Raw genomic sequence first — 21,206 nt, forward strand, 5'->3', positions numbered from 1 at the left:
TAACAAATGCAACAGAGAACAACATGTACCTCCACAGATGCATTTCTAATCATGAGATTATGCTGACTTGTCAAATCTCCAGAGCATTTCATTTGCTTGAAATGTTAATCTTATTAAATCTGTTTTTACCTGTATAGTTTTTGAAATGACACCATGTGTTTTACACGATTGTGTAAATCTGTTTGGGATATTGCTTTTTTTTTTAACTGTCTTACAGCCAATATGCCAGTACTGTAGTGATTGTAATGATGTCAGCCAGCTGGACCTCGTAGAATGTGAGTTCCCTGATTGGATTGTTTAATCTGGTCCAAGCGGGAGCTCTGGCTGACAAATAAAAAAGAGGAGTGTGAGAAATACTGCCACTCTTCTAGTGGACTGAAGAGGTAAGACTAGAGTCAAGGACTGCTTATGTACAAATAGAATATGACTTGGTGATTGGATACTGGCCTTGCAAGTACTACATCATTGCATCATAGAGTGCAATGTCGTAACATAGATATCTCAGACATCACCTCAACGTGCGCCACTTGGATCATGACATGTTTATGAATGCATGTTACTGCTCATAGCACAATAATTTAACATTAGTCCAGAAATTGATGTGACTGTGAATGTAATATTTGCTAACATCAGTGAGTTGCAATGATCATCCTTTGGATCTTTCAATATCATGTTACTGACATCCTCATTTCTTATGTTATAAGAGATAACATTTAATATTTCCACACTAAGCGAAGTTACCCTGCTGGACGCAAACTGCACATCAATGTAGTGCTATTTCTAAATGAGCTACTCACCCTGCAGGATGCTAAATGATGCATCACTCACTGTTTTCTTCAAATAAAATTAAGTTGGTGACTCAGAATCTCAAAAGAAAGATTGGCATGTCCTACTGTTCTCAAATGTGTATTAACATAGATAAATTTGCTAATGCTTGGCATGAACGAAAACCGTAGCATTAACAGTCTAAAATGTTGGAATACCTTGATAAAAATTATAAAACTTTGGAACACTGCAACATTAGCATCTTCTTTGTAGTTTTTGAGCTTTAAGACCTTTCCATTCACCATACTGCTTAAGAATGCAAAAGCATCTTATCACGTTTCTTGCAGAACCGTATTGAAAAGAAAAAATAGACACTTACTTATATAACACCTCTCACAGCATCAAGGCATCCTAAACATGCCTTACAGCTAATTAAATAGTTCTAAGGTGTAGTCAATGTTTTAATGTAGGAAATAAAGGGCTAGTAATATTTGAAATAAATGAAAGATCCTGCAGACTTCATTTTTTTTTTAAAAAGGGATTTATTGTTATGTTGCTCCTCCATTGGTGAATGTATTTAGGCACCCTCTTAGCATACTAGTCATGATTCCACATCCATGCGGTTGGCAGTTAAATCCCACAAGATTATTGATGACAAAAGTTTATGAAGTTTTTTCTTAATTGAATTTGCATTGCATTAACAGAGTTGCAGATATACCTAACTGTGTGTTGTGCAACAGTGAATGTGTACTTCCCCAAATTCTATAACATCCTTGGCTAACACGGCAATGGATAAATTTCTTCTCTTTCAGCTAATCAAAGACAGAATTGCATTTGTTTGAAATGCTGTGTTGCTGCACAATGGCTTTGGTGAGACAATAATAGCATAACAATAAAATGTAACACATTTAAAGTAAAAAGAAGATTCACAGATCGTCATATAGAAAGAAATGTTAAGGAATTGTTCTGGAAGTTAATTAAAGTTTTGTGGAAGAAATGGCTTATAAAGGCAAGAGAGATAACAACAGCAAGCATTTTGAGGAGGGACATTTCAGACGGCCAATCACTAATCAATAAAGTTCGTCATCAGTGGAAAAATTAAGGAGTTAGAGGTGACAGAAATTGGTACAAAAGTCTGAAGAGCTAAACATGGTGGGAAGACCATAATGAACCTTCAGGCAATTGTGAACAAGGGTAGACAAGATTGGAGATGGGCATGAAGAAATTTAAAAGTGAAGATTCTAAAATTAGGTGTTCAAAATTAAGAATGGGTGAGGGGTACATCCTGCAGAGCGGAGTATTCAAAGCAGTCATCGTTGATTTTTGGAAAAAGGCATTGTAAAGGGAATTAAAGGAATCAAGCCACGTTAACAGTTTTGACAAATGAAAATTGATAGAGGGTGGAAGATTCATAAAGAAAGATTTGGTGTAGTAATATCTGGAAGTGGCAAAACTTTATATAAAGACTAATTATGCTGGGGAAGAGGCGAGAGTAGAGGCAACTAATCTTTGGTAGGTGGAAATAAGCAGTCAAACAGGAGGCTGGAAGAATACAGCAGGCCAGGCAGCATCTGGAGGAAAAGAGAAGTCAACATTTCAGGTATTACCCTTCTTCAGGACTGGATGTGAGGGTAGGGGGAACTCCAGGGAAAGGGAGTGGGAGAAAGGGCTAGAGGTGGAATGGTGGTGACAGGGTCATTTTCAGAAATAAGCAGTCGTCTGATGGAGTGTATCGGGACAGAAGGTCAATGTCAAATGAAAGCTCAGGATGTGAAGAGTTTGGTGTTACCTGTAGAAATAGCCAGGGAGCTGGAAGCAAGTGGAGTTTGCCTTGATCTTCCCAATACTGCGGTGAAGGATGTTGAACCAGAGCACAGAGCCAGTCAAGAGGTTGACAGTGTAACGGGAAAGTAAAATTGAATTCCATTGGTGAGGCAACTTGGAGGTGAATTTGAATGAGATAAGACAAGAGTGGTGGTGCTGTAGACTGATGTCATTAAGAGTGAGGTGACAATAGGGTATCAATGGCCATATTGCCAATTGCCATATTGATTCTTAGAGGTTCAACCAAATTTAAAGTCCTTAACTGCTTTTAGCAAGAGTTTCCCAAATAACATTTTTGTACTGAACGATCTTTATTTTAATCAAAAAGAACTTTGTGAAACTGACACCAAGCCCAGCAAAGATGATGCTGGTGACATTACACTGCCATGACAGAAAGTGCATTTATCCATGTAAAGATAGCATCATTCATGTCTAAGGAACCCTCGCTAACCCCACTCAGTGTGCTGACGACTTTGTGTCCTCTTCTCTTGCTTCACTCAGTAGCCTCCCACCCCTTTCACTCCCATTTGGCATATCCTGTTCTGCATTGTGATTGTGCTAACCAAACCCATTCCCAAATTGGCCCTCATGCCTCCAACTCCATGCTCTGCTGAATCCATTTAGTCCCGGCACAACTCGCTGCTTTGGCCCCTCCGATCCTAACATTGCTCTCTCACAACAATTGGCACTGAAGCCATAGGAAGAGCATGGACAGTGACTCTGCCCTGTGTGGGTCCAATAGCAGTAAACACAGCCTTAGGGAATATATTCAGTTGTAGTCGTCCTCTAGGATATCACAGTGCATCCAAACTATAGCCAAGTATATCAAAGAATGTAACCATGGGGTTTTGTTCCTTTAATTCCTTTCAGATTTCTTTCGCAAATTTAATTCTAACTGTTCCAGGGGACCACCCAGCAGGAGCAATATACTTTCCCACAGGAAGGAATGAGCAATAAATGGACCACTGTGCACTGTGAGTGGCTGTAACCAGGCATTGAGGGCTAGAAATTAGTTTACCCTGTTTCCAGATTTGAGGATTACAATTTTCAAACTGACTGCATTGGTTTCATTGATGTAAGTATGCAAGCTTCGTATTTGACATCATTAACTGGATTGTATTGTGTGACCAAGTGAGTTCCAAGCTGCTAACATTCTTAGAGCACTCTGAGCTGTCACTGTGCTTAACAGGCACTAAAATAAATAAACTATTTTGCCACTGATTGAGGGGAGAGGCCCTGTTAAAAAGAAGAGTCCAGTCCCCTTGCCTCTCCGGGTTATACTTAGTAAATAGGTTGTCCCATTCCATGTCTTCCCTGTGCGAATGCAGGGACATCTTCAAATGCAAGTTTTCCCCACGCCTTTAAAAACATTTTCTAGGCATTTCACAATTGCAAAAAAATCTTCAAAATCTATATAAATGTCTAAAGTGAAGCACTTTAACAGAAGGTGTAGCAGCAGCAATATATACTTGATGACACAGTTTGAAAGAGTATACAGAGGCACTGGGAATTGGGGGATTTTGTAAATTGATTTCTGAAGGTGGAAGGCCATACTGGTACATGGGGCCTTATAAAATTGGTATAGTGAGTGTCAAAACAAGGATGTTATGCTGAACCTTTATAACATTTGGTTAAACTACAACAAGAGAGTTGTATCCAGTTCTGGTGACAACACTTTTTCACAAGGGAATGAGATTCTTGAGACATTGAAAGAGGGATCCATCATAACAATTCCAGGGATGAAAGATTTTAGCTATAAGTTTGAATTGGAGCAGCAGGGCTTGGTCTTCTTACAGCAAACAAAACTGAAGGCAGATTTAGTAGAGGAACACAAACTTGTGATGGGTTTAGATAAGGCAGCCAAATTTATTTCCATTAACTAAGGGTACAAGGACCAGAGGATATAGATTTAAGCAGAAAATGCTTTCTTAGTGCTGAAAATGGTCATAACCTGCTTGCAAATGTGGTGGAAACAGAGACCATGAATGTATTTTCATGAAAAATTTGTTTGAGGGAAATAAACTTTAAGGGCTATGGGAGTGCAAGGGAATCGCAATTATTGGATTGCTATGCAAAGAGCTAACAAGAAATTGATGAGCTGAATGGCTGCCTCACTGATATAAATGACTTTATCATTTGCAGCGTGGTTGCCTGGCCCTGCTTGCAAGACCCATCCTATAACTCAGCTTTCATTCTTTTGAGAATGCCGCCAACATTTGAACATCTTAGAACACATGCTGTCCAAGTTAGGTGTTCTGATGTCACAACAACCAGCAGGGGTATGTGACATGGAGACATAGAAAATAGGCACAGCAGTAGGCCATTTGGCTCTTCAAGCTTTCAATACAATCATGGCTGATCATGCAACCTCAGTATCCCATGCCCACCCTCCCCTCTTACCCTATGATCCCTTCAGCCACAAGGGCCACGTCCAGCTCCCTCTTGAATATATCTAATGAACTGGCCCCAACAGCTTCCTGTGGGAGAGAATTCCACAGATCCACAACTCTCTGAATGAAAAAATTCTTCCTCACCTCAGTCTTGAATGGCTTGTCCCTTATTCTTAGCCTGTGACCCCTATTTTTGGACATTAACAACATTGGGAACGTTCTTGACATCAGGACTGCACTCTGAGGCTTTTACCTACACATCAAGGACACATGGGTGAGCAATATTCTTGAAGGCACACCACACAGCCTACATTGGTAGCAGCGAGTTCCAGAAAAATGGCACTAAGCAGTGTCAGGGGCAGCACTTTCGAGAGGAAATCCATACCTGCAGACTTCAGTTGTTTGGAAAAATATGTGGCAAGTAGGAAATCATGAGATGAGAAAGTGACAAATTGAAGACAGTCTATGATCTGGCAGTTTAAAAGAATTACTGAAAATGTCTTTAAGTAGAATAAAGCTGATTATTTGTCTAAGGAAGTTAGTATTTAGCACAACGCTGCTACAAATGATTGTCTGGTAGTGTTAGTGCTGATGCATAGAACAAGAATAGGATTTTGTTGTGAACGGGTAAAAGAAAGGCTGTTATAACTTTCCCAATGATGTTAGGCTGCGGCTTAGACTGTACAACCTGGATGCAAATTAAATTTTGTTTTAACAGTGGAGACAACTCTTAACTTCAGATAAATGTTTCATAACATCATAGTCTACTATATAGTACGTGAACTCGTCACTGTTAAAAGCATTTTATCACAATGGTCATTCAATGATTGTCCATTTTGAAACTGGACAAAGATTGTTGGCTAATCTCTTGAAAATTTCACATTTTTGACCTTAAAATGCCAGATAGCTCAGTAAATATACAATGCCTGAATTTGCAATCTACTATAAAAGGTGTCTTCTGGATGCAAAGCTGTGTAGCATATTGTTACAGTCAGAGCTTGACATACTTTGACCAATCCTATCAGTCCACAGCTGATGATTTGCTTTTTAAACTGCATTTTATTTTTGCCTTTGGCAATGAAATAAAAGGAGTAGATGTTGTATAAAGTGGCCAATGCCTCGCAGCATTTTAAACAGAAATGTGATTGAGACAGAATGCAAGTAACCTACTCAGTCAGAACTGAAAGCACTGAAGGACGCTCAACCAACCAGCATCGGCAGCCATCGGTATATCCATTAATTCCTTCAAAGAAGAAGCTAGATAAATCTTTTGAATGGAAAGAAATTATCCAAATGTACCAACCGAGAGTGAAAATGGGTTATGTTTTCAAGTGGAACCTCTAGGCAGAGTTGGAATGGTCTGAAGCAGAGCAGTAAGGAACAATTGATCCACATTTTCTTAAAGATCAGCAAGATAAAAACAATGGGAGGAAGCACAATTGCAGCTGAATCATTGCCACACCAAGAAACAAGCTGAGTCTTCACTTCATTAGAGCTGTTCGAGGTTTCAGGTTGGGTGGCGTATGATGCGGAGGGGTGGGGAGACTGCAATGTTTCTACCAACTTCTATGAGGCCACTAGCTCTGGAGTAGCTTCTAATGCCGATGGAGAATCCAAAGCTCCTTGAACCAGTTGGAGCCCACCAAAACACACAAAGTTACACTCCAGAGAGCAGTCATCCAAGTATGTGCACGTTTCACAAGTTAGAAAGGCACAGGTTCCCTAACGTGCAGTTACTATAATTTATTCTATTTGTATTCATTTTTTCCCTACCCCAAGGGTGGAATAGAAACATGAGAGCAGGAATAAGCCATTCAGCCCCTCCAAGCCTACTCCATCATTTTGGATCTCACGCGATCGTCTACCTCAAAGCCATGTTCCTGAGTTATCCTCATATCTCTTGATGTCATTAGTAATTAGAAATTTGTAAACCTCTCTCTTGAACTTACTGAATGAATGAATGAGTTTTCATTACTCTCTAGAATAGAGAATTCCAAAGATTCACCGTGCTCTGAGCGAAGAAGCCCCTCCTTATCTCCATCCTCAATGTTGTCTCTTTTTGTTCTGAGGCTGTGTTCTTGGATTTTTGCACACACACTGCTTGTCCTTTTAGGAATTTCATAAGTTCGTATGAGAGCAGTTCTCTTTTTTTCTAAACTCCAGAGAAGACAGGTCCTCTCAACAACTCCATATTGCCCAACATCACTATCCCAATAATCGGTCTGGTGGGCTTCCTCTATACTTCAGTGGTCTAACCAGTGTTTAATATAATTCACACAAGTCATCTTTAATCCTATACACAAATCCTCTTGTGGTAAAGGCTACCATATCATCTGCCTTCTGAATTACTTGTTGTATCTGCACATTAGCTTTCAGTAACTTAGGAACACAAGTGTCTAGGTTCCTTTGGACATCAGCATTTGCCAATCTTACACCATTTAGGAAATGCTCTGCACCTTCATTCTTCCAACCAAAGTAAATAACATCATACTTATGCATATTATATTTTATCTGCCATGGTCTTGCCTACTCACTCAGCCTGTCTGAATCCTTTTGAGGTTCTCTGCATCATCCTCACAACTCTCATTCCCACCAAATTTTGTATCATCTACAAAATTGGAAATATTGCAAATGGCCCCCACACCCAAATCATAGATTGTGAATGATTAAAGCCCACTGGTCAGTGTCTACCAACTTGGGGCTGATCCATTTATTCTAATCTAGGCGTTCTGCCCATTAACCAATCCTCAGGCTATGCTGACATATTACCCCCAGTCCCGTGTATGTGAATCTGGTTTACTAATAGCCTGCTGAAAATTCAATTGCACCATATCCACTGATTTCTCCTCATCAACTCTGCTAATAACATCCTCAAAAATGTGTCCGATATGCAGTAGAAAAAGCATTCCAGGAATTTTTTCCCCACAGCGTTGGAGCTCATTAAATTTACACAGGCTACATATAGACTGAAGTCATCCATGATTTTGCATTCCTCTAATCTGTTCATTTATTCAATGCCATACATTACCTTTGCTCTTTGGCAGCATATAAATTAGTACATCCACTGTTTGCTGCTTCTTCCTGTTTCTTAACCTCCAACCAACCAGATGCTACAAGCTGAGTCATAGTAACAGCTGCCGATGCTGGTGTCAGAGATAACACAGTGTGGAGTTGGAGAAACGCAGCAGGCCAGGCAGCATTAGAGAAGCAGGAAAGCTATTGTTTCGGTTCGGGACCCTTCTTTAGAAATTGCTGAAGAGTCCCTACCTGAAACGTCACCTTTCCAGCTCCTCTGATGCTGCCTGGCCTGCTGTGCTCCTCCAGATTCTACAAGTTGTTGTTTCAATCAGAGATCCTCTGTTATAATATTGTTGGATATTTTTACCCTCCCTACTCGATGTCTAAGAGGTAAGTAGCAAAACTGATTGGCAATTATTCAGATCCTTGAGAAACTTGGAAGCTATTTCCTTGCCCCAAAGCTTTCATTTCATAAATGATGGATTTTGGACAAAGAATGATAGAAAGTTGGGTGTGGATATGAAAAGTCAGGAATGGGACTAAAAAAATCAGATAGCATCTTGACTAAGGAATGTGTAGAAACTATATTCACTTGCATCTTCGGTAGTCCGTCTGCATTGTAGCGTGATTTATCCACACACTCCCAAACAGACTTCCCAGAACGCAGAAGCAAGTCATTAATCTTCAAGGGATTCAGCTGCCAAAGCCAAAAAGCGGTTTTGTAAATTGCTGTGTGACAGTGACAAATTCCATAATCAGAGTGGTAACATTTTAATTTGAAAAGAATAAAATATATGCCGTTTGCAGTTGCCATCTCATACATTGGCTCGGGTTTTTGATAGAAAAACAACATTTCTTTTGAACAACACAAGTGTCTGACGGATTGGGTGACAGAGAAGATCACTGCATTTGTTTCACTCCTGGGATCTAGGCTTGACTGCAGCCTTACGAACATTTTCTCCTGCTAACTCCAAACTTGTGCTTGGGAAGTCCAAATGCAGTTGTTATTGGAACAAGGTCCAGGTGAGAAAGTTGATCATGGTCATGTCAACATTGATTCCTAAAGACACAGAGCATCAGTTAAAATAGAACGTTTCTTTAATTATTTATTTGCTAATGTTACATTGTGTCATTGAAAAGGTTGAATATTTTGGCTATGTTTCTAAGGTGAAATGAATTGTTAGATCTTGCATTATTGCATTACATGCAGATAAAATAACTTAACGATCTTGAATTAAAAAGTAGTGACATTATTTTTTGGTATACATGTGAGTATTTTCATAATTCTTTAATAATTCAGCTGTGTTGAAACTATAAATTCTGCAGGTGGCAGAGTATTGGCCCAAGGCTCGAAACACTGGAAAGTTTAATATTGCTATTAGAACAGATTTATTCTCATGCCTGGAAATGAAGATATAATTTAAAAGCCCTAGAAACATTCTCCTGGTGAAACCATTGAATGTCAATACAGAAATTGTGAATGATGTCATAATCTGTACAGTGGAGAGTAAATTGTCCATCATCAATCTGAGACCATGCAATAAACAAAATCAGAGAGCGTCAGTGCACAATTTATTGACACATTTTATGCATAATCAGAAAATGCTGGAAATGCTCAGCAGGACTGGCAGTATCTGTGGAGAGATAAATGATTCAGACTGACGCTTATGAAATGTTAACCCTGTTTCTCTTTGTGCTGTGAGACTGCTGATGACTTTCAGAACTGAAGAAATAAGTGCAGGTTTCAACCTCAACTCATCGGACATTCACTATCATCTTTTGATCTTCAGTTTCAAGTCAACTTTCCCACTTGCTCCACTTATTCCTTGACTTACTGAAAGAGCAAAGATCTATCTTTTTCCTTAATGCTAGATTTCCTGTATCCATATTATTTTGTACGTGTTCAACATGAAGTTCACTTAAACATGCAAGATAAAACTTTAAAAGAAAGAAAGAAATACTGCTGCATCGTAGGTTTTGCCTTGAAGGACATCTATGTGAAGTTGCATAAATTTTGCTTTTGTAATTTACACTATAGTACCTGTAGTACTGGTCAGGCCTGTAGATGGTGCTGTGTCAATGATGAAGGGTGTCATACTTTCATGGTCACCAATTCATAAAGATTGGTGTTTCACTAATCAGCTGCTATTAGCACAGATTACATATGTGGTTAGTCTGTCCATTTGTTAAAACAAATGAAAAGTGCTGTAGATGCAGGAAATCTGAAACCTAAACAGCAAACAAACTGGAAATTTGAATAGGCCCATAATTCCTGCCATTTTCCATACGATGCTGCTATCAATCAGAGTTTCCCCTCATTCATTAGCGTAGAAATTTTCCTGTATTTCTTTCAATTAAGCATGCAGTTTTTTTTATTAACAGTTGGCTCTCCTCCACAATGGGGACACCAAACCCAGTTTAGATGACCACTTTGTAGAACACCTGTATTCAGACATCAGACATGACCCTGAGCTTCTAGTCACTTGTCCTTTCAATTCTCCACTCCATGCACACTCTGACCTCGCTGTCCTTGGCTTCTGAAACCACAGCGAAACTCCAGATCTCGGATTTCTTTCTTGTGTGATAGTCATTCCCTTCTTGCCTTGTACTACTCTCTCCTTTGTCATTTCAATCAGCTACACATGCCTCGCTAACACTCTTCTTCCCTCCGCTCCCTCCCAACCTGTTGTCTTTTTACTGCCTTGAAACCTGTCAATCTCTAACTTCTGTAAGTTATTGAAAAGTTATTGGCCTGAAACGTTAACTTTCATTCTTTCTCCATTGATGCTGACAAACTTGCTGAGTACTTTGATTTTGTTTTGCTCTTAATTGTTGACTTTTATTTCTCTTTGTGGACAGTCTTTTTAAACTGGTCTGTAACCGTTTTCATGAGAATTGTCTTGATATGAATAAACATATTTTATATATATGTTCACGGAATCATATTCTTCATCATATCACTATGAAGGTGGTTATGTAGTGAGGGAAATGGAACTGGAATAGAAATCCAGATGTCCAAGTTAATGTTTTGAGAATTGTGCGTTCAAATCCCATCATGACAGATGGTGAAATTTGAATCCAATTAAATTTGGAATTAAAAGCTAGCCTAATAGTGACCGCTGTCAACAGTTGTTAAAAAAAAGAACTCATTTGGCTTACTAATGCCCTTTATGGAAGAAACTGTGTCATCTTTATTTGGTCAGGCCTACATGTGAGTCTAGATCTGCAACGTGGTTAACTCTTAGTTGCATCCAGGACCATAAATACCAACATTTGCCAACAATGTCCACATCCCATGAATGAATAAAAAGAAACTATCTTGAATGGCATTATCCCCTTCCTCCCAATTTGTATCACAATTTCTTCCATGCCTTTGGTCTTGTAAATTTAATAGATTTTAGGTAGTTATTCAAAGATAAGAATTAGTCTTGTTCCGTCACTTCTTCTATGAGTAAAGTTATATTGTTAGGTCGATTTGAAGTTATTTTTGTGATATATGAGTTTTTTTTGTTATGTTTTATCTATGATTCAATTTTACAATTTGTATTTTAAGTAATTGTGTTTGGTTATCATAACAGAGTTTTAAGGGATTCTGGGGAAGGCCTTCAGTTTTGTGGGTTATTGTCCCAGTGTTTGAAGTTTATTGTTATGGGATCAACAACCAACATTTGCCGAACAGGAGACAAGTGAAGAAAGAGATTTAATTAACAGTGTACTAAAAAGACAATGGGTTTGGGAGGGGGTGGAAAGAAGAAGAGTGTTGGAGACGCATGTGAAGGTGATTGAGTAGTACTTAGGCAAAAATGGAACGGCATTGACGAAAGAAATCTTAGGTCTGGACAGAGTAAACTGGTTATAGCATAATTATTACCTTCAGTTGTTGTTTGAAAACATGAGAACAGTGGGTACAATTGGAAATATTTGAACTCAGTGCTGCTTCCAGAGGACAGTCAAGTGCTTAATTGAAAGGTGGGGTGCTGTTCTTTGCGACTTTACTGAGTTTGTTGTGGAGTAGGAAACCTAGGACAGAGAGGTCAGAGTGTGTGGAGTGGAGAATTGAAAAGACAAGTGACTAGAAGCTCAGGGTCATGTCAGCTGGCTGAATTTACAAAAAAAAGAACAAAAGCAGAAGTTGCTGGAAAAGGTCAGCAGGTCTGGCAGCATCTGTGATGAAACAATTCTGAGTTAATGTTTTTGGTCCAGCGACCCTTCCTCAGAACTGGATGAATTTACAAAAAATGTCAAATTTCACAACTAACTGTTGAGATTAAATTTATCTCTGACTGATTCTGTTCACTGGACCATTAGAAATAGTTAGTGCTAATAGTTAAAATCTAGGAAAGGCAGAGTCAAGCCGAGAAAGAAAGAACAATCAAGATTTGACAGGAGGTTCCTTTTTTCATTCAAATGTGATTTATTTTCAAAGTAGTAAGTTGAAATTTAATCAAAAACTGAACTTCGTTCAGAAAAATGGAGAACAAAGACTGTTTCCTGGCAGGATGGGGAGGAAGTCATTTTGTTGAAGATGAGGTGGCCACTGGATTCTTGGCATAAATACATGAGGTACACAGATGCAGATGTGGAGGGGACGTAATGGTGAGTAAGTGAGTGGAGGAACTACGTGGGAGTGTTAATGATGATGATGGAACAAGGGCACAGTATTGGGGGATAAATAAGCCATCTACAGGGGGAGAGGTAAAAGTACTGAAGTGGGGCAATGTAAAGAGAGGACGATAGTGGGGAAAGTGAGATAACAAGGTGTAGAGCTGGATGAACACAACAGGACAAGCAGCATCAGAGGAGCAGGAAGGCTGACATTTCGGGCCCAGACCCTTCATCAGAAATCGTGGGGAAAGTGATTTGATCAGGTACTGAATGAGAATAAAATGTGGGTTGGCTGTATGGATGATTGAGTGGCACAATTGGAGGAGTCCCATTTTACTTAAAGCTTTTGTCACGCTTACAGTGGCTTCATTCTCTGCCTAAATTATCACAGTGACAGCAACACCCATCCCAAAAAAGAAATAAGATAAAGAAAGGAAAGGGAAGAGGAAGAGGACAGTGTTACGCAACAAAACCATAAGAGCATAAGACATAGGAGTGAAAGTAAGGCCATTCGGCCCATCAAGTCCACTCCGCCATTTAAATCATGGCTGATGGGCATTTCAACACCACTTCCCTGCACTCTCCCCGTAACCCTTAATTCCTTTTGAGATCAAGAATTTGTCGATCTCTGCCTTGAAGGCATCCAACGTCCCGGATGTTGAAGAAGAATTAACGAGAGAAAAAAATAGCCAGAAAGACGTGTACAGAAAAAATAAGATAAGCACTGCAGCAATAGGTGGGAGAAGCCACAATCTTATAATACACAAGGCTATGGGAGATTGACCAGTTCTTCATTTGGGGTAATCCTCTAATCCTGGAAAAGACAGGCTTGTAAGCTAGAAGGTTGCAAAAATGGTATCCCAGGACCCCACTGCCTTCCTACTTCTACCCAAATTAACTTCTTGCTGGGCACGCCCACTTATGGCCTGCCCGTACTGCCATCAACTTAATTGGTCAATTAGGGGCCAGTACTCAAGCCTGGGCTGCAGCAATCACAGCCTTAGCTCAGACAAATAAGAGTCAGCTCACCCAGTGTTGGAAGCCTGTTAGTTAGGGGACGGCAGGGCTTCTGTGCCAACATTAAATCTTGCATGTTCAAGAGTCTGGCTTCTGATCACCACCACCCCCCACCCCCACCCCATGGCCTGCCTCTCCTCATGGTCTCCATCCCTAGGATGTGCCATCCCCCAAAAAGCACTGAGGTGATTCCATCATCTTGGTCTTCACCATCTCGGTCATACTTCTAGTACCAGGCACGGCCTTCTCAGTGGCGCTACTGAGTATGAGAATTGTTGGCCTGTGGTAGGCAGTCAGCTGCGTCAGGGCAGGACTGCCACCCTATTGTTGCAAAGCAAGGTGCACTGCTACCCTCTAAATGGCCAGATTGGAGAAAAACATGGCTGACTTTAGTCTGGTGAATCAGCTCAGGCATCTTACTATGTTTTGAGCAAGCAAGAAACCCAAATTAGATCATTAGGTAACCTGTGAAACTCTAGCCTGGATCAAGCGGGCAACAGTCCTGAACCTATTTTTAAGGGTGTGCACTCAAACCCCAGTACAGTACCTTATCCAGCATATGATTGAGTATAAGCGATAACCAGGTGTAGAGCTGGATAAACACAGCAGGCCAAGTAGCATCAGAAGAGCAGGAAGGCTGATGTTTCAGTGAAGAAGGGTCTAGGTCCAAAACAGCAGCTTTCCTGCTCCTCTGATGCTGCTTGGCCAGCTGCATTCATCCAGCTACACACCTTGTTATCTCAGATTCTCCAGCATCTGCAGTTCCTACTATCTATAATTGAGTATAGTCTTGTGATTTAGATTGTTGAAAATGTCACCCTTAAACAAAATGTTAAACTACTTTACCTGCCTTGCAGAGTCCATTCAGAATCTCACTGAAAAAAGAACAGCAAATTCTTCTGATATGTCTCAACTGATCTTATTATACATTGGATACACATAGGTTAATAACATAAGCTGAACAGCTATTTCATTCAGAAAGATAGTCTTCATTTCTACTTAAGAGCTGACGTCAATGTGTAACATAACTATCTTAGTTAGATAATGTCAGCAGAAGTTATTATTCCCTGATGTGACAAAGCACAGGCTATATTTGGGTATAGCACAGAACATTTGTATTCTTTATTTTATTTTGTTTTGTTTGAGGATGTTAAAAAAAATCAATACTAATCTCAGCTTTCACAGTTCCACTTGGTAAACGCTTGCTTTTCGGGTTAGAGAAGTTATTGTGCATGTGCAATGCAAGACTGACTTGTGCGTTGGACAAAATAGATTTTCATATTTCAAATCCAGGGATGGGAATGAGGTTGAAATGATTGGAGAGTTCATTTGTTACAATAAATTCAACTTCGCAATTCTTGATTCTAATATGCGATTCTGAATTCAGTTGGCATTGATTTATCCAAAGTGAAACCAAGCTGAACAGAAAATTATAAATTACAAATCTGAATGTTTGGGGAATTTATGAATCAGACATATGGCAAGTAAAAAGAAAAAGGGCTATAATGAGGAAGAATTGAAGGAGGCAAAATCAATGAATCAAGCATGAATGGCCCGCAAAATCTAACGGTAAAAGAAACAGAATAAACAATAGATTACCATCAAAACCAACTCAAAGGATACTCCCATGAAGCCTTAGAATTTTCCTGCATTGCGAGTGGTCAGTCATTAATATAACGCTGGCCCTTCCTTAAAACTAACTAAATCAACTTCAAAATCCAGCTGTCTCCCCATATAGCAATTTCTTTCAGAGATAGGATTTTCCTGAATCCTACTTGCATGAAATAATCTTTGAAACATGATAAAGGCTTGAACATGATTGTAATTTATAAGTAATTATGTGAGGAATATTTAGAGGGGAGTAAATTGTCTGGTTTTGGGGAAAGAACAAGGGAGTGTAAATGACAACATGATGGCTGTAGGTACAGTTCTGTGTTCTAAGGTTCAACAAGATGAATTTTAACATGGAAGATCACTTTGGGTGCAGGTTGGATCTCAAACCAGAAAAATTGCAAAAGCCTTGGAAATGCAGCTCCAATATGCTGATATTTAACTCTAGCACATTAAACTAGTTGCTCACAAGGAGTGAAATTTTAGAATAGAATCCCTACAGTGTGAAAGCAGACCATTCAGCACATCTTTGGACTGTAGGATGAAACTGGAAGAAACCCACACAGACAAAAGGTGAATGTGCAAACTCCAGCTAAGGGTAGAATCAAACCTGGATCCCTGGCACTATGACAAAGCACTGAGCTGCCGTGATGCCCGTTTGATGAATATCCACAAATGTTATTTAGTGACCTAAAATGATATTTCAAAATAAGATTTGATTTGATACCATTGTGTTTCCGGCTGATTAAAATTGAAAGGTAAGTTGTGAACACAACAGCAACTGAGAAAGCTAATTAAAACTCATGGAAATACTGCAACAAATACTCAGCATTCACAGGTTTTTTTTAACCTACAGGCTTGCTCATATTATATTTGAAAGCTTATGTTTTAGACTTTTGAATTCTCCAAGAAAACATTAGGATGGATTGCACCTTGGCAATTTAGCTTGGCTCTCAAATGAAGAGCAATTTGAACACCACAAGCAGCAGCAACTTATTGTGGAGAACTTTACAGTTCAACAACAAGGGAAGCAACTCATAGGAGACACCACCCACAGAAAAAGGGGTATAGACAGAGGCTCAGCTTCTGAGGCATGGTAGAACAGCAGTGCTTCAGCACATGCAAGTTGTCCGACCTGCTGGCTGCAGACACTTACAGGGCCCTAGAGGAAGGATTGCTCTCCCCTCAGCCCTGTAGTGACCCCATGTTAACAGAGGCTGTGAAAGTGTCCACCATCCTTAACTTTTCTGCCTCCAACGCCTTCCAGCACCTGAAACACATCCTAGATCCACCAATGGTCTGCCTGAAATTATATAAGACAAATGACTGACGTCTGCCAGGACCTGAAATTATGTGAAATTGACCTGTGATTGAGCCATTCAGAATGAGTGGCAGATCACTGTTACACCCCTAGTGGTATCGTCTGCATACAGGATATTATTGACTGTACCCACATGGCAATCCTGGCTTCACAGACCACCCAAAAATATTTACCAACTGTGATGGCTTCCACTCCAGTGATATGCAGTGGCTGAGAAACCACAATACTTCTGCAGATAAACATTGAAAGCCCTGAGTTTTTTCAGCTGAATAACAAAATTCTGAAAAAGAATGGAAAATTCCATTGGAAAGCTGAAATGGAAACAGAAACTGTTGGGCTAACTCAGCAGGTCTGGCAGCCTCTGTGGAGTGAAAGCAGATTGAATGTTTTGGGTCCAGTGAACTTTCTTCAAAGGCCTGAAGTTCTGGAGAAGGGTAACTGGATCGGAGATATTAACTCTGCTTTCTCTCCATGGATGCTACTGGACTTGCTGAGTTTCTCTAGTGATTTCTGTTGCTGTAACAGAATTGAGAGGTAGCTGCTAGAAGTCGGGAATTATTGGCTTAAAAACACCATAGTGTTCATTCAACATTAACGTGTTAACTGATGTCTAATTTTCAACTATATATATTCAGAAAAGGCCATTCAGCCCCTAAAGCCTGCTTTACCATTTAGCAATATCATGGTTGAACTGCTTGTGGTCTCAACTCCACATTCCTGCCTGGCCCAGATACCCTTCATCACCATATGCCCAGTTCAGGTCCTGTGCAATGCTCCATTTAAGCTGTGCTGCCATGCAGCCGTACCAAGGTTCCCCCAAAGTCCCATGGGGCCTCATTTTGTCAGTGTATTGCTTTCTGATCTTGGAAGTCAATGCTGAGTATCCAGGAAGCAAAAAAAAATAGAGAGAGTATTGGTCTTCTGAGGATCACACAGGTCCAGATCTTTTTAAAATATTGGTCCAAAAATGTGCAAGAAGAGTTGAATTTCAGAATTTGACATCCTTTGAAATACTGGTAAAACCATCATCAATTGAAATCAGCTAGAAACATCTCCACTGGTTGGTGTTAAATCTCACCTAAATATTGGAATCATTGAAGGCAAATCATGATAGCTCCAGGACCGGGTTGGAAGAGATCTTCAGGTGTGTGTTTCAAACACAAACATTTTCATCAGTTTTGTCATCAGCCTTTCTTTCATCAAGACATGAAGATGATTTATAATCGCAATGTATTCAGTACCATTCACAGTTCCTCGGGTGCTGACAAAGCTTGGGTTGTCATGCAGCTAAACCTAAAAAACATTCAGACTTGAAAAATAATGCCAAACAAATGCTTCCTTCAACAATCTAACCACCTTCTCTTGACATTTAATGGCACTACCTTTGCCAGATTCCTCATCAACAACATCCTGCAGGTCACCACCAACCTTAACATTAAACAAATGTGTCATCAAGAGCAAATCAAAAGATGGATTGGCTCTTCACCCGACTTCCCAAAACCTGCCTACCATCAACAATATTCACATTTCAAGAATGTGAAGGAATACTCTTGATTTGCAAGGGTGAGTACAATTCCAACAGCACTGAAGATGCCCAATTCCATCCAGGGGAAAAGCATTCCTTTTTATTGGCATTCACTAATCAGAGTGTTCCTTCTAATCCTGACATACTGTGTACTGCCTGCAAGATACATTGCAACATCTCACCAAGGCTTCTATGACAGCATGTTCCAAATCCACAATCTCTACCCTCTAAAAGGACAAGGGCAGAGGGTATTTGGAAGCACCAACAAAAGACTAGCCTCCAATTCTTTTACCATGCTGGCGTGGAGCTTCACTTTTGTCCCTTTTATTGAAAGACAGTCCTGGAATGCCCTTCATTATATCAATGGGAGATTGCCAACAGCAGTTCAGAAAGGCAGCTTAACACCACCTTCTCAATGTTTATTAGGGCTAATCAAAAAATTAAATAGTTACTTGCATCCTATCAATGAATAGAGAAATTATGAGCTCAAGTTCCTGCAAAGTGAATGAACAGGTCTGTTCAGAGAGCATGGAAGTAATCAAATAAGGATGTTGAACAGAAAGGAACTGCCTCATCAATTTTAACATCTCAGGGAGAAATCTGGAATTTTCTTCCACAGAAAGCATGGGCATTGTGCCAATCAAAATTTTCAAAACTGAAAAGAATAGACTTTTATTAAGTGATGGTTATGGTAGGACATGGACCATAATTGGGTTGATGGTGTTGAGGTACATACTTTCCACTGGATGGTGGAGCACGCTCAGGGACACGGCAGCTTTGTCCTCTTCCCCGGTTCTATTTTCTGAACACAGTCACAAACACAGCTTTGGTCCTTTCCAGTCACCTTTGGATTCTTCAGCTTTGTCATTGACATCTTAGCATTTTAAATTCAGTGACTACTCTTGGCTCTTCGATAATCTTAAATAGCAAGCAAGATGTAATTTGTTTCTTTTTGTTTATCTGCTGCTCAAGGTCATTGGCAGGAGTGTCCATGCGAGAGAATAACACCATTGACAGATTGCCAGCTCATTCTTTAAATGCTGACTCACTGAGTCTCTTCAAGAGGAGCAGAACCTATCTTTGCCTGAGGTGGGGATCGATAAGCACAGGAAATGGGTACTGCAATTGTTTCTTGGCTCAGAGGTCAGGGAAGATTTTTCCAGGTACTTTTCTCTAATCGCTAAGCATTTTTGTCCAAGCTGTCACCTCCAAGAGGTTAAATGGCTCAATGAGTTTAGTGGGTGTCTGTGTTGCAATGCTGCTTTTATGACAGTATTCATTCAAGGGATCTAGCTATCATTGGTCAAGTAAATATTTATTCTCTGTCCACAATTGCCTTTAACTGAGTGGCTTCCCAAGGCATTTTAAAGATTAACACCAAATCAGCCACATTGCTTGGTGGGTCTGCAGTCAAATAGATGCAAAATTGGATTACAACAACTTCCGGAATGGAAATTAGTGTAATGAGTAGGCTTCTACATTAATCTAATAGCTTCATGGCCACTATCACTGATCTGGCCTTTTTATGTTGAGTATGCATAATTAACTGGAAGGAAAGTTCCTCAGCTGGAGGGATTTGAGCTTGGATCCTGTCCAAAACTTGGGATTTATAGTCTAGCAAGGTAACTATTTTGCTACTAGTCTCTAAGGAATTGCAACTTTCTAGGGCAGGTTGAATGGATCGTTAGTTTCTTGATATCCATTGCATTTCATATCTCTTCTATTCATTCACAAGATTTGGTTGTATATACGCTTATTTCCAACGCTAAGCAGAGTAGGTACGGTTTTAATATTAAAATTCAAACTATTATTTAAGACAATATCATTGCACTAAGCATCGTCACATAATAATTTATATTCAATAAAATCTATTGCAAACCAATTCCTTAGTCTGGTGTGACTAAAAATGAGCCATGTGCTGTTGCTTTGTTAATAAGTATCATATACATAGAGCATGAACTTTATTTTCCCTGCTATTTTAATAGTCTGTTTGATTAGATGTTATGTGCTATAAATTTGAAGATGGAAATACCTTTGTATCCTGTAGTATAAAGGCAAGACAAAATTTTATAACTAAAGACCTGAAGCTCTGCATCATTTAACAAGCTTGCTGTGAGTGTTTTCTTTGTCTTGCAGTACAAACTGGAAGAAGTATTTCTGTGGTATGTACTACAACCAAATTATACTCTTGCCATACTTACTGTACCACCCATATATTGAAACAAAATTCTGCTGCACTTGTGCATGTTATTATAATAGCTTAAGTGAATTGCACATTCCAAAATATTGGTAATGTTGTATTAGTATAAGCAGGTCAAATCCAGGAAGAAAACAAAATGTAAAGGACTTGCAGATCAAGAAATCAGTATTAAACATGACACTGAAATGCTGTTTTGGTGCATTTTATTCAAGTTGATGTAATATATTTCAATGCATTTCATGAAAGTTATGCTGCTTTTGCATCTAATGTTATGATGCACTGAGATCCTGAAATTGGGCAGTTCTAATGAAGAATTTAAAAACACCAATATATCAAATATATCTTGGTTAATCTGGAGAGATTCTTGTGGCCCTATTTATTCATATTTGATGCTGAACAACTGTTCTGGCCCATGTGTCCCACTTCCTTCACTTTTAATTTTCATAATCCAAATAAAAAGATCCTACAGGAACAGTGTGAAACACCATGGCCTACTGTTTCTCTTCAATTAGGCTGAAATTAACCCACAGTTGGCTTAATGATTGGCAGAAGATCACCAAGTTTTACATGCAATTTGCATTCAGCTCAAGTCAATCTTCATAATCTTTCACACCAATGTAAATTTGAATACCAGCATCAGACGCTGCCCACAATACAGCCCAAGTCCCATGATGAATGAATTACAATTGGGGGTTTTCACTAGTTGCACGTTTGCAGAACTTTAACCTGGTTATTCTGGGATGTCAGACCCGAGTAGTGTATCATGAGGGGTTTAAAATTGATTTTCCTTCCAATTTACTCATAACCTAACTTCTGTAAATTAATCCAGCTAGAAAATAGATTTTTTAAAAATATTTTTAAATGTCAAGTCCAATCATTTAAAATTCCAATACAGTTATTCAATGCTGACTTAAAATGTGTATTTTTTTG

At 39.4% G+C, this 21,206-nt stretch overlaps 1 long non-coding RNA gene across 1 annotated transcript in view; it reads left to right on the forward strand.

Moving 5' to 3' along the window:
* The window catches only part of LOC125460648 (uncharacterized), a 55,159-nt gene extending 34,754 nt beyond the window's left edge, over nucleotides 1-20,405 (forward strand). Inside the window, exons 3-4 of the long non-coding RNA XR_007249302.2 lie at nucleotides 19,049-19,239; nucleotides 20,213-20,405. This is a non-coding gene — a long non-coding RNA (uncharacterized LOC125460648). The remainder of the gene's footprint in view (nucleotides 1-19,048; nucleotides 19,240-20,212) is intronic.
* Nucleotides 20,406-21,206: the final 801 nt, after the last annotated feature.

Source organism: Stegostoma tigrinum, chromosome 18, assembly GCF_030684315.1.
Source record: "Stegostoma tigrinum isolate sSteTig4 chromosome 18, sSteTig4.hap1, whole genome shotgun sequence".
Lineage (NCBI taxonomy): Eukaryota > Metazoa > Chordata > Chondrichthyes > Orectolobiformes > Stegostomatidae > Stegostoma > Stegostoma tigrinum.